The sequence below is a fragment of the Talpa occidentalis genome, unplaced genomic scaffold (genome assembly GCF_014898055.3).
Source record: "Talpa occidentalis isolate TD23 unplaced genomic scaffold, MPIMG_talOcc4v2.1 talOcc4.3, whole genome shotgun sequence".
In the NCBI taxonomy this organism is placed as follows: domain Eukaryota; kingdom Metazoa; phylum Chordata; class Mammalia; order Eulipotyphla; family Talpidae; genus Talpa; species Talpa occidentalis.
The window spans coordinates 78,608,518-78,627,251 of NW_023603184.1; the positions used below are offsets into that span (position 1 = coordinate 78,608,518).

General features: G+C 39.4%; 1 protein-coding gene across 1 annotated transcript in view; it reads left to right on the forward strand.

The window, feature by feature from the left end:
* Positions 1 to 18,734, forward strand: part of KYNU (kynureninase) — a 714,170-nt gene that overhangs the window by 576,625 nt on the left and 118,811 nt on the right. The window contains exon 8 of the mRNA XM_037521827.2: positions 18,175 to 18,249. The gene's annotated coding sequence lies outside the window, so the exon portion shown is untranslated. The remainder of the gene's footprint in view (positions 1 to 18,174; positions 18,250 to 18,734) is intronic.

Sequence of the window (18,734 nt, forward strand, 5' to 3'; positions counted from 1 at the left end):
AACACATTCTTATAATTTTATGCAGAATAAATTTACCATCTGCATACTTAATCCTTGTGCATGCCTTAATGCTATACTACTTAATACAGTTGGAAATTTGGGGCCTCCCTGGTGGTGCAGTGGGTTAAGCACAGTGCTGTGAAGCTGTCCACAGCCTCTGTAATGTGGGTCCTGGGAGGCCAAGAAGATACCCACATGGCGTGCCAGACCTCTCCTGTCTTACCCACTGCTCCCCTCAGCAGTGTTTTCCATTAATCTGCCTGTTCTGCCCCCCACTCGGTCTCTGGTGAACCCTCTCGCACCTCTGGCCTGTACCCCAGTTCTTGTATAAATAAATAAAATCTTAAAAAATATATATAGTTGGAAATTTGAAGACATTTTGAAAAAGAAAATTTCATGTAATAACATATTCTACATCTCTCCCACCTTAAATGCCTTTCTAAATCATACCCACCCATCATCCCTCTTTCCCCAAGCAGTTGTCGTAGTACCAGTATCCCAATCTGTAACAGGTACTTTTGTCTTCTACTCAGGAACCAAACTTGCTAGTCTTTCTTTCTTTTCACTCAGATCCAGTCTTATAGGCTTGTAATTTCAGCACTACTCACTGCTTTATTTTGTTTTGTTTTTATCTATTTTCTATCCACCGTAATATTTGGCTTTAAAAAAAAAAAACTTCCAGGTAAGATTTTTTGTTCTTGTCTTTTTTTATTTTATTATCTACCATTGATTTGGGAGCCAGTATTCCATGAAAGTCATCCCTTTTTTCTTTCCTTTCTCTCTATTTTTCACAGACACACACATTTTATTTTGTTCACATCGACACTCCCTCCTACTATAAGCACCCATTTTTTTGGTTCACGATACACATTTTTCCAAAACTGCTGTCTAGACTTATTTATATCCATGTGGATTTTTAAAAAAAGATACGGTATGCATCTATGTCTAATGCCCATAAATTGCATTGTATAATACATCTCATTATGTAATATATCTCAAGAAAATGTCATAATTCTAATTCTCACTGAACATTTCACTTTTGATATCTAGCTAATGCTGTTATGAATAAATCTTATTCTACCACTATATAGTATTTCATCATATGCATATTACACATTTTGTCTATTGATTTTCTGAATCTTCTTTTGCTGGCAGCATTTTTAAATCTTTGTAATAGAAAACATACTAAGATTTACATTACCACACATTTCTCTTTGTATATGTAGGATTGTTTCTGCAGGAGATAGAGCTGATTTTTAACTGAACAGGAAAACCTGTATCATTATCTCGAGGAAGGCCTGGAAATCAGCTTTCGAACAGGTCAATGGAAGGGCAGTTGAATTTATGATGTTCTATTTAGAGTTCCGAATCTCTCTGACAATAACCCTAGTTAACTTCTTTCCTGATAGTTTGTTACTGACCTACCCCATTAGATGAGCCTGCCTGGCACATTTAAAGAGCCACCAAGAGCTTTTGCCACAGCAAAATATCCTGCAGATCTTGGCGTTCAAGTCAAATTCATCTCATTTCCAGAATACAAGGATTGGGTTACTAAGCTCATACTGTGGCTATACGTGCATATTATGCTTGCCTGCATTCTCTAAGTAAAAACTAGTATAACGTTTGATGCCTAGTAAGGATTCAATACAGATTAGCTATTTATTAAACCTCTTCAAATTAGATTGCTATTTTTGTTACACCTAGATATACATATAAACTTTAATTTTAGTCTAGATTTAAATTGAAGGATTTGTCTTGTATTATATTTAAATCTGGACCAAAGCCTTAGGCTAGCCACAGGATGTTTAGAATATAGGCTTCCTTGATAGTTTGGAGGAGGATGTGACTGAGAAATCAGGAGTCATTATTCTGCTCTTGAACTCACACAAACCTGGCAATCCTACCCATGTGGGGTGTAGACCTTGCTCTTACGATTGACATGTATTTCTGCAGCAAGCACCTGACCTGCTGATGCTGGAAAATCCATGCTCCTCATTTGGGTTCAATTGTATCAATTTAATCCATATGTTTATATTTTCAAAACAACAAGACTTACATCATCATTACTCTGGCATGATTTATCACTCAACATGTCAAAATATTTTGAGAAATGTATCATAAAATATAAAACAGAAGTCATATCTGATTTCTTTGCTGAAGAACAACAAAAGTTGAAGGGAAAGAAAAAAACTGCAAATGTCAGATAGGAAATTGATTCATTCATAAATTTATGAGGCAAAATATTTTTTTCTAAAATCTGCATGATAGATATTGGCAAATAGAGATAGATTTGAAAAACAACGGGCAATTGGAATGTTCCTATAAGTACCTGGAGTTTTCTCTTAGTTGAAACTTTTCTTTTCAGGTAGTAAACAAATGTTCTAAACATTGAAAATATTTCAGATGTCCTCAGGAAAGACCATTAAAGTAAATTGCTAGTGTTGATAAATTCCCAGTCCAGAGGCCTTTCTTGACTCTTTCAATCAATACCTCTATTCTTGGCCAGATTCTTTACCAGCAAAGAGTTCTGAGAAGCATTTGTATTCATTTATGTAAATCATAATAGTCCAAGATGCTCACTGTCCTGAGGTGTGTATGCTTAACCTGCGTTTGATAAAAACACCCTTAAAATTAGTTCCTGAAGTTCTCCACTGAGATGAATGACCACATCAAATCAGAGAGAAAGAAAACAGTGTGAGCTCCATTAGCAGAGGCTAACATAGGCAAGAGAGAAAGAGAGTAACATATGTGTGTTTAGATCCTTCTCTGGAACCCTCTTTGACTTCCCAAGCAGATTCATCACTACCTTTTCTCAATTTCATGGGGAACTATTTTTAGAATACTTTGAATAATATAATTCTAATTATGATCTCTGGAGGTTGAATAGGTCAAATGTATACACGAAATAACAACTTGTCTTGAAAGATTTCATACCAGCAATGGACCTTAATTAAAAGATTAAAAGATATTATGCAGTTAGCGACTGTGCATTTGCTAGAGCTTTCCAAACTGAGCAAACTCTCTTAAATTATATTTCAGTGAATAAGGTAGGTGTGTTCTTATGGTGTCCGGATTATTAGTCTTTTAAGTGACATACAATGCTGTAAATTTATGTCAATAAGCTCAATAGCTTCATAACTACAAAAAAATCTTCCAGATCCAAAAACGAAGGGATGTATTTTTACTAGCAACAAAGGTGAAGACTCTATGTGAGTCAGGAAAAAGAAGTGGCAAAGGAGAATGAGAATAGAGATTAAACTGAGAATTGCACTATAAACAAAGTGATAGAAACAAGGCTTTTCCCTGTAGAGGCTGTCAACAAAGGAGACAATTAGGACTTGTCAATTAGGGAATCATTAAAGCCTTGGCATAGAGGAGATTCAGGAATACAGAATAAGTGGAGGTAATATTTAACGGGGGCTTGCAGGTAAAGGGATACATTAAAGGTATTTCTAAAGGTGTTTCTAATCTGTTCTCCTTGAAGCCAAGAGAAAACTAAGAAGAAAATTTCTTAGAAAACTGAAAAATCTCTATTTAATGAAACAGGTAATAGCTATCATTCTGAATTAGAAATTATGGAGAAAGCTGCTGAATACATCAATTCATAAAGGCTGGGGTGGTGAGTGCACTTGTATTTCACTGTTTCCTGAAGTCCTCCCCTGACAGATGGCATGGCTCTATGGGATGCAGTCAAGTAAATCTTATCCAGAGCAGTAATTCTGGAAAATTGGATAGGCTAGAGCAAAATCTAAACTTCATTCCGCTCTGAGCATTGGAAAGAGACATAAGACTGGAGAAAAAGTATACAGATCAGTCATTATCGTAAAAATTTCACTCAGTTTGGTCGCAGAGGATAGAGTAGCAGCAATTCACTTTACACAAGATGATAAGAGTTAGCTAAGTCATCTCACAACACAAAAATCTGTGCCACTTGCATCTAAATTCTAAGCCAACTGATTCACTATGTCAACAACAACAAAAAAGGATTGGACCATAATGGGTAGATAAATCCCATTAAGGTTTTATCTCAATTGTGCTTGTATGGTATAGAAGACTTTAACACTCTCCAAACATAATCATTCAGTTAAATAAAGTATCATGGGAAGCATTATAAACAGACAATAAACTGAAATATCAGGCCTCAGAGTTGATTAGAAGAGGGCAATCAAGAGAGGAAAGATCATTTCAACCAAAAGGAGGTAAGTGCATAAAGGAAAACCCAGAGATGGATAAGATCATTTGTACAAGTCAAATTCCCATAGAGTTTAATGTGGCTTCACTATAGCATTTATGGGCAAGAAGGATACAGAATGAGACTCCAGGGGGAAGCACAGACAAAATTATAGAGCCTTGTATTTCCAGCAAATATTTCTTTTTTTTTTTTTGTAAGATTTTTGTTTATTTATACAAGCACTGGGTAGTCAGAAGTGCGGGAGGGTGAGAGAATTCACCAGAGCCAGAGCAGGGAGCAGAGCAGGCAGACTGATGAAATACACTGCTGAGGGGAGCAGCAGATGTGACAGGAGAGGTCTGAGCGCCATGTGGGAGACTGGCTGGTGGCCGGGATCGAACCAGTGCTTCAGAGGCTACGGGCAGCTTTGCAGCCCAGCGCTCAACCACTGCGCCACCAGGGGAGGCCCAAATATTTCATTATTTTTTATGGTTTCACTTATAGCAGGAGTATAGGAGAACCAAATAAGACATCAGTGTAAAAAATAATAACAGTACAAAACACAACAAAACAAAAAGAGACAATTATAAACTAAAGACATCCTGAGGGGAGGAGGAGGGAGAGGGAGCAGAGGGAGGGAGGGAGGAGCACAGGGGACTCTGGTGATGGTGCACGGGCGCATTGGTGAAGGAAATTCTATGGGACTATACCTGGGGAGGTGGGGAAGCAAATATTGTTTAAAAAGGAACAATGATGTAAAAAATAAATAATTAAAAATATATAAATATATAAAATAAAAGTAGAAAAAAGATTTCATCATTTTTGTTTTGTTTTTTGTTTATTTATTTTTATTTTATACAATTCCCACCCCCCCTTGTTTTGATCCTGTCCCCTCCTCCCCACTCCCCCCCAGCATGTCTCCGGTTTATAGTTGCTTGTTGCTTGTTGATTTTTACTTTATTATAAATAGGTTTTTTTCCTGGTCCCTTATTTAGGTTTTCTAAATTCCTGCCATGAGTGAGACCATCCAGTATTTTTCTTTTTCTTTCTGGCTTATTTCGCTGAGCATGATCCCTTCCATCTCCATCCGTGTTGCTGCAAATTGCATGCGTTTATCTTTTTTGATTGCTGAGTAATATTCCATGGTGTATATGTACCACATCTTCTTGATCCAGTCATCTATTTTTGGGCATTTGGGTTGTTTCCAAAGCTTAGCTATTGTAAATAGTGCTGCTATAAACATAGTGGTGCAGGTGCTCTTTGGAATTAATGCATGGTATTGGAACAAGAACAGACACATGGACCAGTGGAACCAATTAGAAAATCCAGAAATACACCCACAGATTTATGGTCAACTAATCTTTGACAAAGAAACAAAGAATATACAATGGAGCAAAGAAAGTTTGTTCAATAAATGGTGCTGGGAAAACTGGGTCGCTACATGCAAAAGAATGAAGTTTGACTACTACCTCACACCATGCACAAAAACCAACTCAAAATGGATTAAAGAACTAGATTTTATCCTTTTTTAATACTATTGATGAAAGGTATTTAATTAGCATTTTAAGACACAATTTGAATGATTAATTTGTGAATGATATGGAGTTTAGATGAGAGGAGAAAATATATAGACAAAGAAGTTAGGAGCCTTTCTAAAGGAAATCATAAGATGAAGACAAGTTACACTGAAATAAAAATCAGGGGACTGTGGTGGTGGTACACAGGCAAATTGGTGGTGGAAATTCTGTGAGGACTACACCTGAGAAAAAAAGCAAACATTGTTAAAAAATGAACAATTGTATTAAATACATAAAATTAAAAAAAAAAATGAGAGTAGAGGGCTTCCCCGGTGGCATAAGGGTTAATTCTCACTGCCATCACTGGCCTGTGTGATCCTGGCCAGGAAGCTAACCCACACAGGGCACAGCAGACCTCTTCTCTCCTGCCCACTGCTCCCCTTAGCAGTGCATTTCAGCAGATCTCTGCTGTGCTCCCTAATCTGTCTCTGGTGAATCATCTCACCCCCTCCCCCCTGCATCTCTGACCTAAACCACAGCACTTCCACATAAAAATAAGTAAATAAAATCTTTTGAAAAAATGAAGGCAGAAATGGGATGAAAGTAATGAATAGAGAGTACTTGGTGAAACATATTCTGTAAAGTACCAACAGGATAATTCTATAGCTTTCATAAGGAGTCACTAACAATTAGAAATTAAGAAACAATTCATACTAAATATTTCATTAGCGTTATTTTATTAATTTAAATTTCAGGGTGTCCTGCTTAGCTGCTTATTAGTATTAGTGAAACATTAACCTACTATTGCATCCATTCTATGTTAGGACAGTGAGTCCAGAAGTCCATGCTTGTAAGCACAATAAAGATACAAGGGTCTCATGTGAGGGGAATTATTATAAGGAATTTCTTAGGAATAATCACAAGAAATTCTCTTTCTTCAGACAACAAAAAATAATTGAAAGTTAAGAAGTTAGAGTATATATAAATGGCCCTGCTTGAAGTCCTTGTTAGCTTCATAGGTGATGTCGCTATTTGCTGACCCAGCTTGGATACCACAGCAAACATGGAGACCAGACTGGCCCCCTTGTCATATAGAATAGCTAGGGGAACTTTGATCCACATGGAAGTTTATGGAGCCCTGACCTTGTTTTCTTCAGCTAAAGGATCACAAGGACAATATTTTAAAACATTTTCTCTATAGAATACAATTTTGAGTCAACAGGTGAGGAGTAAATGGATTGTAGGTCAGTAATTATGAGTTAGAAAGGGGAACTTTGTATGGGACTAATGATCTCCCCCCCTCCTTTTTTTTTTCATATTTGTATCCGTGTATTTGTCCGTTACCATTTACCCAGGGTTGGGGAAATTACAGTAGCATGAAAACATAATAGGCCAAACATAGATTGAAAAATAAACAAATAGATTTATGCAATGGGTGAATTATTACAACATAAATAGGAAAATAGGACTCTGTGATGTAAAACAAAGGTCACATTCAGACACTAAGGGTAGACAAAAAAGTTTATTTTAAACTTTGTAGCAACCAAAGCAAAGACTAGCATATTTCTCCATAATTTTCAAAAAAACTATGTATATGATGGGAATGATACTTCTGCTTATTTTAAGCCCTTCATATCACACTAAAGCAGGAGCTCAAATTGGACTTCTCTGTCATATTGAGAATCAGCAATAATGGAGTTCAAGTGTATTGCCTGAGGTACAACCTGAAGACCATGAAAAGTCACCCAGATGTCAAATGATGTCACCATATTCTTTTAAATGTCAAAGATATTCGAGAACACTCATCCCACGAAGTCCCAAGATACTCTTGATCCAAGGATATGTGTGCATGTGATGTACCTTGTTATGCTGAAATCTGGGCTCACTACCAGATTCACATAAATACCCTCAAAGTTTGCCAGCAGGAACTGGGGACAGATAAGACATTAATAAAAATCTGGCTCATGGGGTGGTAGGAACCCCAAGACACAGATCTGTCCCACCACAAGGACCAGAATAGTCATATACATTTTCACAAGAACAAGAGTTAAATCTAATTGACTGGGTAGTAGGCTGGGAGCACAGGAATGTGGGTTTGGCAGGAAAGCAATGGGCACAGTGGACAGGGGGACAGAAGAATGTAGAATTGGCTGAAGGTCATAGTTGGTGGTGGGCTCTGTCCATTTATGGTTGGTGGTCAGATTCTGCTAATGCAGAGAAATGTCATGGATGAAAAGCTAGACCTAGGCAATTAGATTTCTTTAACTAGAAAAGCAGAAATGCTCTGGAAGAACACATTAGTCTTGGTACTATGGCAAAGTGGTTATACATTTTCTGATTTAACTGGCCATGTTAAAAAAAAATAAACAATAAGTCATGTTTAAGTGTTAAACTATGAGAAGAAAAAATACAGGTCTAGCTTTAAGATGGGTTTCAGCTTTTGAGGGGACTATTTTCTACCTCTTTCTTGAGTTTCTACTTCTACAATTTTCTTTTCCCTTCATATTGAATACCTCAGTCTGCTACAGGCCAGGGAGAGAAGCTGTCCAAACCCCACAAACCTGCCCACTCTAAATAGGTTCTGCCATCCACGGCAGAAAGATAAAAAATAATTTAGTGCCTAAGACCTTTAATGGAAAGGAACTTTAATACAATTAGTGTGCAACAAAGAAAAGAAAGAATAACGTTTCTAAATCAAGCACCCGAAGTTACCCATCCCTTCATGGATAAAATGCCCAGACAAACAGGGTTGGCCCAAAGCAGGGCCAGAGACCCCAAAGCCTTCCAGAAACAGCCAGACAAGTCTGAAAAGAAAAGAGCAAAATTAAAATCAAGGTCAATGTTGCCATTGTTAACCTTCCCATGGGTCTCTCACCCACATCTGTTTCAACCAGTCCTGGAACAAAAAGCAAGTGCAGCTTCTTCACATGTCTCCCTGCTCCATGTGACTCCTCTAGGTCTCCTTGTTCTCCATCCTTCTTCCCTTCTTCAGTTTCTTCTCCCTGCTCAACTCCACCCTCCCTTGTGTGTGCAGGGAACCTGGAACCTCCACTTTTCCTGGGGACCACCTTGTTACGAATCCACTAAAGACAGGGCCTCCCCGGTGGCGCAGCAGTTGAGCACTGGGTTGCAAAGCTGCCCGCAGCCTCTGCAGTGTCGGTTTGATCTGCGGCCACCGGGCGAGGATCCCACATGGCGCGCAGACCTCTCCTGCTGCCCGCTGCTCCCCTCAGCAGTGTACTTCAGTCCTTCTGCCTGCTCTGCTCCCCACTCTGGCTCTGGTGAATTCTCTCACCCTCCCGCGCTTCTGACTGTACCCACTGCTTGTATAAAAAAAAAAAATCCACTAGAGACAGTCTTTATCAAATGAGACAGTGCTAAACAGCAGCTTTATTTTTTCATTTTTATCAAATGCAACAAGGACACACACTTTGGGTTGAAAAGGTAGGTAGAAAAAACTTAGCCAGACATTAGCATGAATAATCACTAAACTTCTTTGGTTCTCTTTTTTTTTTTAAGATTTATTTATTTATGCGTACAAGAGCTGGAGTACAGGCCAGAGGTATGGTGGATGAGAGGATTCACCAGAGACAGAGTAGGGGGCAGAACAGGCAGATGGACTGAAATACACTGCTGAGGGGAGCAGCGGGTGAGACAGGAGAGGTCTGCTGCGCCATGTGGGTTGCTCCCTGGCCGGTGATCGAACTCATGTTGCAGTGACTGCTGCTTCATAGGTTGTGTCTTAACCCCCTACACCACCAGGGAGTCCCTCTCTTTTTTTTTTTTTTTTTTTTTTTTGTCTCTTTGCCCATCATATTCCTTCTGCAGGATACCATTCTGACATAGCTATGTTCATTTCCAAAATGAGTTACTTGAGAATTTGTTTCAACCATTTTCTTGTGTTTAAAACATTGAAAGGAGAGAAATCTGTCTTAATCTCTTGGAACACATTAAATTACAAACATGATTTTTAAAATTCCAGAGAAAAAATAATAGTAATGACAAGTGTCATGGAAACCATGATAAAATTAGAGATTTTCCTAACAAGAAGAACAAGTCATTAGATTAACATTCTATTTCCAAGCTGGATTAATAATGAAAGTAAGTGGATATAAAGAAACCCTTAGAAAATTCCTGAACCATGAAGATAGATAGATGTGTATATATATTTACAGACAAAAAGAATTAACATCTGATTTCTTGCGTGTAACATAAATCTAAAAGAAAGTAGATTATATACAGATTAATAAAATGAAGGAATTATGCCAGCATCCTATACCTAGCTAAGATAACATCAAATATTTTAAAATATATAAGTTGTTAAAATCTTAGCAGGTAGATTAAGGAACACCCTAGTATCCCCAAACCTGCCTGCTCTAATGAGTTCTGCCATCTGCTGCACTAAGACTAACATACTTTTAGTGCATGAGATCAATAGAAAATAATTTTAATAGTATTAGTGTGCAACAGAGAGAGAAAAGAAAGAATATACTTAAAATAGTTTCTTCGGGAAACACCCAAAGTGATCCATCCCCTCATGGGTAAATGCCCAGCCAAACAGAATTGGTAACAGGGCAGTGCCCAGGAGAAAGGGAAGCTCCAGGTTCCCTGCCCCACCCAGAGGGTGGAGCTGAGCAGGGAGGAGAAGAAGCTAGAGAGGGGACTGAGGAAGGAAGGAAATAGGATGGAGAGCAAGGAGACCTGGAGGAGGCACATGGAGCAGAGAGACATGTGAAGAAGTTGCACTTGCTTATTGGTCTTGGGCTGGTTGAAACAGATGTGGTTGAGAGACCCGTGGGGAGGTTAACAATGGCAGCTTTTATCTTGATTTTGATTTTGCTCTTTTCCTCCCAAACTTGCCTGGCTATTTCTGACCCTTTTCTATGGGCCCCTGCCAAAGGGTACTTTAGACTTGGGGGCAGGCTTTTGGGCCTTGCTCTGGTCCAATCCCGTTTGTCTGGACTTTTACCCATGAGGGGATGGGTAACTTGGGTGCTTGATTCAGAAACTATATTCTTTGTCTTTTCTGTATTGCCAGGGCCTCCCCAGTGGCGCAGCGGTTGAGCGCTGGGTTGCGAAGCTGCCCGCAGCCTCTGCAGCGCCGGTTCGATCCCCGGCTGCTCCCCGGCCGCTGGGCTAGGGTCCCACATGGCGCACAGACCTCTCCTGCCACCCGCTGCTCCCCTCAGCAGTGTACTTCAGTCTGCCTGCTCTGCTCCCCGCTCTGTCTCTGGTGAATTCTCTCTCCCTCCTGTGCTTCTGACTGTACCCAGTGCTTGTATAAATACATAAAAAAATAAATCTTAAAAAAAAATAGTCTTAGATATTCTTATTAAGGAAACAAACTTGTTATTTACTTACATTTCCATGTCTATGACTCTTTAACAGGGAAAGATTTCCTTTTCTTAGCAGTTCCCTTTCATTAACAAATTGACCCAGAGTAGAGCAGTCCAGGCCTGAAAGTTTGCCCCAAGTCTAAGGTACCTTCTGGTAGGGAACCATAGAAAAGGGGCAGAAGGTATCAGGCAAGTCTGAGAGGAAAAGAACAAAATCAAAGTTCTCTCACCCATGTCTCTGCCTCTTTCAAGTGTCTTCTTCCATGTCCCCAGGCCCCTGGTATACAAGGCCAAGGTCAAGAACCAAGTGTGGCTTCTTCACCTGTCTCTGCTCTATGTGCTTCTCAAGTCTTCTAGTCTTTTCCTTTCCACCCTTTCTTTCTCCCAGTCTTTCTCCCTGTTCAGCTCCACCTTTCCTTGGGAACAGGGAACGAGGAATCTCCCCTTACTATGGCTATCACAGTTACAAAAGAACCTTCAAATAACAATCAGAAGAAAGACTGTAATAGAATTAGAAAAAGAAGAGAGAGAAAGGTAGAAAAAATCTGTGCATTGCAAATATCTCTTTTGTAGGAATGCAGGTTTGCCACCCCAAATATATTATTTTAATATAATTATTATTCATATGAGGGGCTTTGAAAGCTGAGTAGAAGTTACTCTTTTGTAAGATGTTTACCTGTAAAAGAAAATCTCTCTGGAAGAGAGTTTCCTTCACTGTTTTTTAGAAAGACCTATTCTTTTTGACAACTAGTTAAGGAGAAAAGTAGAACTAAATCTACATAACAGTCAAGCCTTTGTTTACTGTTGCTTTTCTCATAACCTCACATTATTGACTTTCCCTTCACCCTCTTAAATCCTTTAGTCTTTTAGCTTCTGAGTTTAAGTGAGGAGAGGGAAGACTTGAGGTGAGTTGCTTCTTCTTACCAGAGGAGATATTCATATTATTGACTTTTTTATTCCTCTTAGCAATGTGCCTAAAACTTGTTTGACTATTTGGCGGCCCAAAAGAACCCACAAAGGTATGGAAAGATTTCCCCTTTGCCCCTGTTCTTTCTAATACTTTTATGTAACTTAATGGGAAATTGTGGATATTGAAAGCAAACATTCTAAATAAATGTAGTGGGGAGAAATATTGAGGTGAAGCTGGAGGTGCAGGGGTAAAAGAATTCACCAAAGACAGAGTGGAAAAGACAAAAGGCAGATTTATTGAAATACTCTGCAAAGGAGCAGGGGGCTAGATAGGAGAGGTCTGTGGGCAAAGGACTTGGGGCTCCCTTTTTGTAACCTGTTTTCACAAGCTGTGGGCCAGTTATTTTCTGAAATGTCTGGTCTTGGGCATTGACCTTTGAAGCAAAATATGTCCTGGCCCTGCTTCCACATTCATGGTCAAAAGTGATCAATCTTAAGGCCTTGCTCCCATAGCAGCCTTATCAACTCCCTTTATCTATGCAAGCCTCCCAAAGCTTCCTCCTGCACTAGGAATAGGGGCTTACTTTTTATCCTGAAGAGGGGTTTGCTGGGAACTAAGAGTGGAATTAAGCTGGCATGCTTGGTATAAAACTGATGATGGGAGCTTGCACTCACTTGCTTTTCCGGCTTTCATCTTTCACCTGGGGTCTCAGCTCAGAAGGCATTTAGCATTACTCATAGGAGGTATGGACCATTAATCTTCTCTCTCTCTTCTCCTTTTTCTCATTCCCCATGTAAATTCACTGTTCTTTGTGTGCCTAATTTTATGTCTTGTCCTGAGTTCTTAAGTGCACAAATGAGGGGGTGAGGACACCCCCCAGGTATTCTTATCTCCCATGGGGCTGTCTATAACAAATGGACATATAAACTAAAATTATAATCTACATTTGTGTTCAGTATCCAGTTGGAGGTTGTGAATTGCATTAAATCCCAGACCCATAAAGAACTACTGAGAGTCCCATGGTCTTGTTCTTTCTAGTGTGTTGTGGCACACACAGGTACAAAATAACTTGCTGGGGAGTTTGATGAACGATGGTGATGTCGTTTTTGTGGAGTTGCGGGTCCTTGGGTTTACTCTGGGAAAGGTTTCGCCAGAGCTCTGGCTTCGGGGGCACGCGGTGAGTTTCTCCACGAGGCAGTGACGGTAGTGATTTTTAAGGACAAGTTTATTAGATAAGGGATAGGATGGTAAAAGACACTTGCATAGAAACAAGAGGGCAGGAAGAGCTGCCCCTTAGTGGGGGGCAACGTGAGGTTTAATCCTCTTATTTTGGTGGGCAGGGGCTCATCTCTGCGAGTGGTCAGAGTGTTAGATTTTTGCCAATTTTGGACAACTATTCAAAATCAGGAAGGGACCAGAGATTCCAGGGTGGGGAGCGGAGATTCCAGGGTGAGCCCAATCTCTCTATCTTTACCCTCAGGGCTGTGCTCCACTCCCTATGGCATCTGATCTTGCTTAGGCCTTATGACTTGTGATAAGGCACTGGTGCCTAATGGTCACGACCTCTAAGTTAGGTCAATGGCCCTGTTATTTTCTTCTACCCCCACCTCCTTGTGAGTCAGGTTCTGGTCTTGGGGCGCCTCCTTTCCAGTCTTTCTATACTTGTCCTCCATCAATGGCACCTCCTTTTAGAGGTGCAGTCTTTTCATGCTTGAACCACTCCTATTAATTTGCTTTCTACATAACAACAAAAAGACCAAAACCCATAATTGTAATTTGGAAGTAATACTTAAGATAACTGGGAAATATTAAAGAATTATGAAATAAAACCAGTGAGGTTCAAAAAAAAAAAAAACAGAAGAAACAAAGAAGTTGAGTTAAAAATAGAGAAGAATAAATCATAAGAGCTAATGATAAGAATAAGTACTGGCTAACACAATGCAAAAATAATGAAGATTAAGTTGTATAAAAGAATGTTTAAAATAAAGCAAAAAATTAAAACTATGAAAGTTATGTAACATTATGGAAAGAAATAAGGAATCAAAGTTAAAATTCCAAAGTAATCAATATTGAAATAATATATAAGAAAAAATAAGGAAGACTTGGACAAAAGTGAAAAAGGAAAGAAGAGATTTGATTCTAATTATTAATAAAAAGTAAGAAATAAATTTATGGGTATTGTAGTTTTGCTCATTTTTGCTGTAAATGTTAATTGCTCTGAAAAATAAAATCTATATAATAAAATAAAAATTAAATAATCTAAAAATTAAAAAAAACTGTTTAAAAGCCCATGAACAACAAAATATATTAAAACAACACAGTGGGATATAGCTATAACTTATTTTAAATAAAGCTAATATATCCCCACTAAAAGTAAATGATTCTAATGAAAATAGATCTATGTGACATGATTCCTTATCAACTTAAGAAAAATGAAAGGTCCTTTTGAATTCTAGGGCATTTTATAATTATTCTCCTATTCCAATCAAATACAAAAAATTCAGAAAATGAAAAGGAAAACTCATTTTTTCTATGATCTGAAATTGTTGAATATCAAAGTTAAGCTAGAACTGAACAATTCTACCTTCAAATGCATAACCACTCAAGCTTGGCATGCTTTCAACACATTTCCAATTTCTTCTAAAGAAGTTGTTTATGGGGCCTCCCTGATGGCGTAGAGGTTGAGCGCTGAGTTTCGAAGCTGCCCGGGGCCTCTGCGGCACCAGTTCGATCCCTCGGCTGCTCCCCGGCCACCAGAGGAGGGTCTCACATGGCGCGCAGACCTCTCCTGCCGCCCGCTGCTCCCCTCAGCAATGTACTTCGGTCCTTCTGCCTGCTCTGCTCCCCGCTCTGGCTCTGGTGAATTCTCTCACCCTCCCGCGCTTCTGACTGTACCCAGTGCATGTATAAACAAACAAACGAATAAATAAATAAATCATGCCTCTATTAAAAAAAAAAAGTTGTTTATGTCAAGTGTTCCTCATATTCACTTAGTTTTGAATTTTTTTTTTTTTTGCTAAAACTTCTAATAATAAAAATACATCTATAGAGTGAATTAAAATTGTTACAGGGAAGAATGAGGAACACTCTGGGACCACCAAAACTGCCTGCTTTAAATGGGTTCTGCCATCTGTCCCATCAAAACAAAACATAGTCTAGTGTGTAAGACCTTCAACAGAAATTACTTTAATACAATAGTGTGCAATAGAGAAGCAATTACTGTGTCATAAAAAGAAGAGAATAGAAAGAAAATAGTTAAAATAATTGCTCCAAAAAACACACAAACTTACCTATCCCCTTTTGGGTAAATGCCCAGCCAAACAAGGTTGGCCCAAAGCAGGGCCCCTGAGGCCCAAAAGCTTGCAATAAGCCTGAGACACCTGGTCGGGAACCACAGGAAAGGCACAGAAGGGGCCAGGCAAGTCTGGAGGAAAAAGAGCCAAATCAAAATACAAGTGAAAATAAAGGCTACCATTGTCAGCCTCTCCATAGGTCTCTCACCCGTCTTTCTCCTTCAAGTGTCTCCTTCGATGCCCCCCCAAGTCCCTGGTAAAAGTCCAAGACCTGGAAGCAAGCATGGCTTCTTCACAAGTCTCTCTCTGACCCACGTTCCTTTTCTGTCTTCTTTTTTCTCCTCATCCTCAGCTTTTCCCCTCGCAGGCCTTTTCCTAGTCTTTTCTCACTTCACCTCTCTGCACATCTCTACCGCTCCTTGTGTAGGGCAGAGAACCTGGAATCTCCCCTTTCCAGGGGAAGGGATTATCCTGTTACAAAATTTCAAATTTATGCATGTATTTTTCCACTTCTTATTACTGATATACTCTCCTAACCTACTCTTCTCTGATGATGTACTCTCCTTCCCTATGGCTTTTGGGGATTTACTGTGACTTTCTTTGGATTCTAGTCCGGTAAAATATTTCCCACTGTCTGTAGTGTGATATTATGAAAATTTAGGAATTTGCTTTATTTCGGCTGATATGTACTATAAGCTGCATCCAGAAACTAAATCACAAATGAATACAAACTGGCACAACCTGTGTCCAGGTACTGGACACATGAACAGCATGAATTTTTATAACATTTAACTAGTGGTGTAGAAATCACTTTTCCAGACAATCACAGGAAGAAAAGTCAAATGTCAGAGAAGTTTCTTGAATCGACACTTTAAACATCTACCCTTCACTGTCTCTCTTGACAGTCATTGATGTTGATTTGGAGAGGTGTTGGGTTCAGAGAATGAGTTCTTGGGTTACCACTGAGAAAAATTTCACCAGCGCTCCCCTTTCAGTGGCACACATCAAGTTTGCCCACAGGGCAGAGATGTTTAGTTCTACCCCAAATGGCAGGCTTATTATAAAAAGGGAAAGGAAAGTGAAGGACATTTGTACAGACACAAGAGGGCAGAAAGATCTGCCCCTAAAAGTGGGAGGTTTAGGAAAGAGATGCCTGCATAAACACAGGTGGGCTGAATAGCGGCTTTTGGAAGGGACAGGGTTGTTCTGATATCATCCTTTGGTGGGGAGGGGGTTCATTTCTTTGTAGAGTTGCTAACTATTGTTACATTAATTACTTCCAGGGTATGGCTAGGTAGATTTGTGGTTCTCTATGATGTACATGGAAAGTAATAGACAACTTTAAATGAATGTGCTGCTTATGTAGAGTCTCAACCTGTTTATCTGGGAGCAGCTTACAAACCCTGTCCCTATGCAGACTCCCTCATGCTGAACTGTTTAAACTTTAATGAATTCTTGTTTGGTACCTGCAAGTTCATATTCTCTATTATTTCTGTTTCTCAGAGATCTCAAGAACCCAGAATCTTGTAACAGAGGTGTACAAAGATAATTCATTTATTTAGGTCTAGTCTTTTATCTCTCGTCTTTTTTTTTTTTTTTTTTTTAATTTATTATTTGTTTGTTTGGTTTATACATGCACTGGGTACAGTCAGAAGCGCGGGAGGGTGAGAGAATTCACCAGAGCCAGAGCGGGGAGCAGAGCAGGCAGAAGGACCGAAGTACACTGCTGAGGGGAGCAGCGGGCGGAAGGAGAGGTCTGCGCACCATGTGGGACCCTCCTCCGGTGGCCGGGGAGCAGCCGGGGATCGAACCGGCGCCGCAGAGGCCGCGGGCAGCTTCGCAACCCAGCGCTCAACCGCTGTGCCACCGGGGAGGCCCTATCTCTCGTCTTAATTCTGAAATTGGAAGTTCTTTCTTTCTTTTTTTTTTTTTTTTTTTTTTGAGGTTCTTTGTTTGTTTGTTTTAAGATTTATTTATTTATGAATACAAGAACTTGGGTACAGGATAGAGGTGTTGGGAGGGGTGGTGAGAGGATTCACCGGAGACAAAATGGGGAACAGAACAGGCGACTGACTGAAATACACTGCTGAGGGGAGCAGCGGGCAAGACAGGAGAGGTATGCTGTGCCATATAGGTATCTCCCTGGCCTGCTGGGGATCAAACTTGTGCCGCAGAGACTGCAGATAGATTCACAGTGATGTGCTTAACCCCTTGTGCCACCACAGAGGCCCTGGAGGTTCTTGTTTTTTACACTTAAAAGGATGGTCACAAAAAACCCAAGTTTCAGAATAAGCATTAAGAGACAGTGGAAGATAGCCCACGTGCTTAAAGGAGTAATTTGAATTTATAACATTTCCTAGACTATTTTCTACTTGGTCTAAAAACTTTCACTTTCTTGATTATCTTGTTCACCACCTACGTTTAAAATATAAGAGGTTTTAAAACTCACATATTGGATAATAAATTATATTCTAGAATTGAGAACTTATTTTAAAACTTTTGACTAAAATGATCATCTGTTAAATGTCATATTGTACGGTACCCCCCCCCCAAAATTCACACTTCCCTTATTTCCAGAGTTGGGAAAGTTTTGTCCTCTGTATTTGAAACCCAAAGCATAGAAAGAAGCAGCATTTTAGAATTTAGCTGTAGGACAAATTCATTGGCTCAACTCATAAGACCAAAGATCTAAGCAGTTGGATGACAAGGAAGTGTTTACAGGAGTTTAAAGGGCACAACTGGTTAGGAAAACTTGGCCGAACCTGAGCCTCTAGCATTTGAAATATACAGCAGGAGCTGTTTGCTTAGATGTTTGTCAGCCAGTGATTTAGTCAGATTAGATAGGGTGGGAGGAACTAAGGTTAGTTTACAAATTCCCCCAAGGGTGGAGTTTGAGCAGAAGTACCTTGAATTACTGGCACTGAGGTCTCTTCCATTAATTTACAAGGAACTGTGGAGAGCTTTTGTCTGGCATTTTCCTAAAGGAGAGTGGGAGCTGTGGACACCGTTGCAATTCTAGCAGGTAAGCAATGAAACACTAATCTATGCTCTGTACACAATATATATTCAGTGATTTTTTTTTCCCCCAAAGTTATAGTCTGCTTTATACTTGTCACTGCTTTAGAGGCAGGTTCCTTCTGCCAGTTTCTTGTTTTCTCCAAATTATAATAATAAAAATGGCATGACCCCCGAAAGACACCACCTTTAACTTTTCTGTTAAGTGAAGAGATCATTTACCAATGTTGTAAAAAAGAATTGTTGTTAATAGTACTCTGTGGTTCATCTACTGAAAGATGGTTCCATTTGACTGATTTTCAGCTTAATCCTGTCTTAAGTCATTTGTTTTCTGTTAACTCCAATTGTCTTTTGCTGCTTTGAGTCATATTTAGAGAAGTGAGAGTTTCTATTTCTCAAGCAGGATTTCTTCCCCTTTCATTTTATGAAATATTTACTTAAGAATGGACAGTTAATAAACTGTTCGTTTTTTCCCCTTTCTGCTTCTCTTTT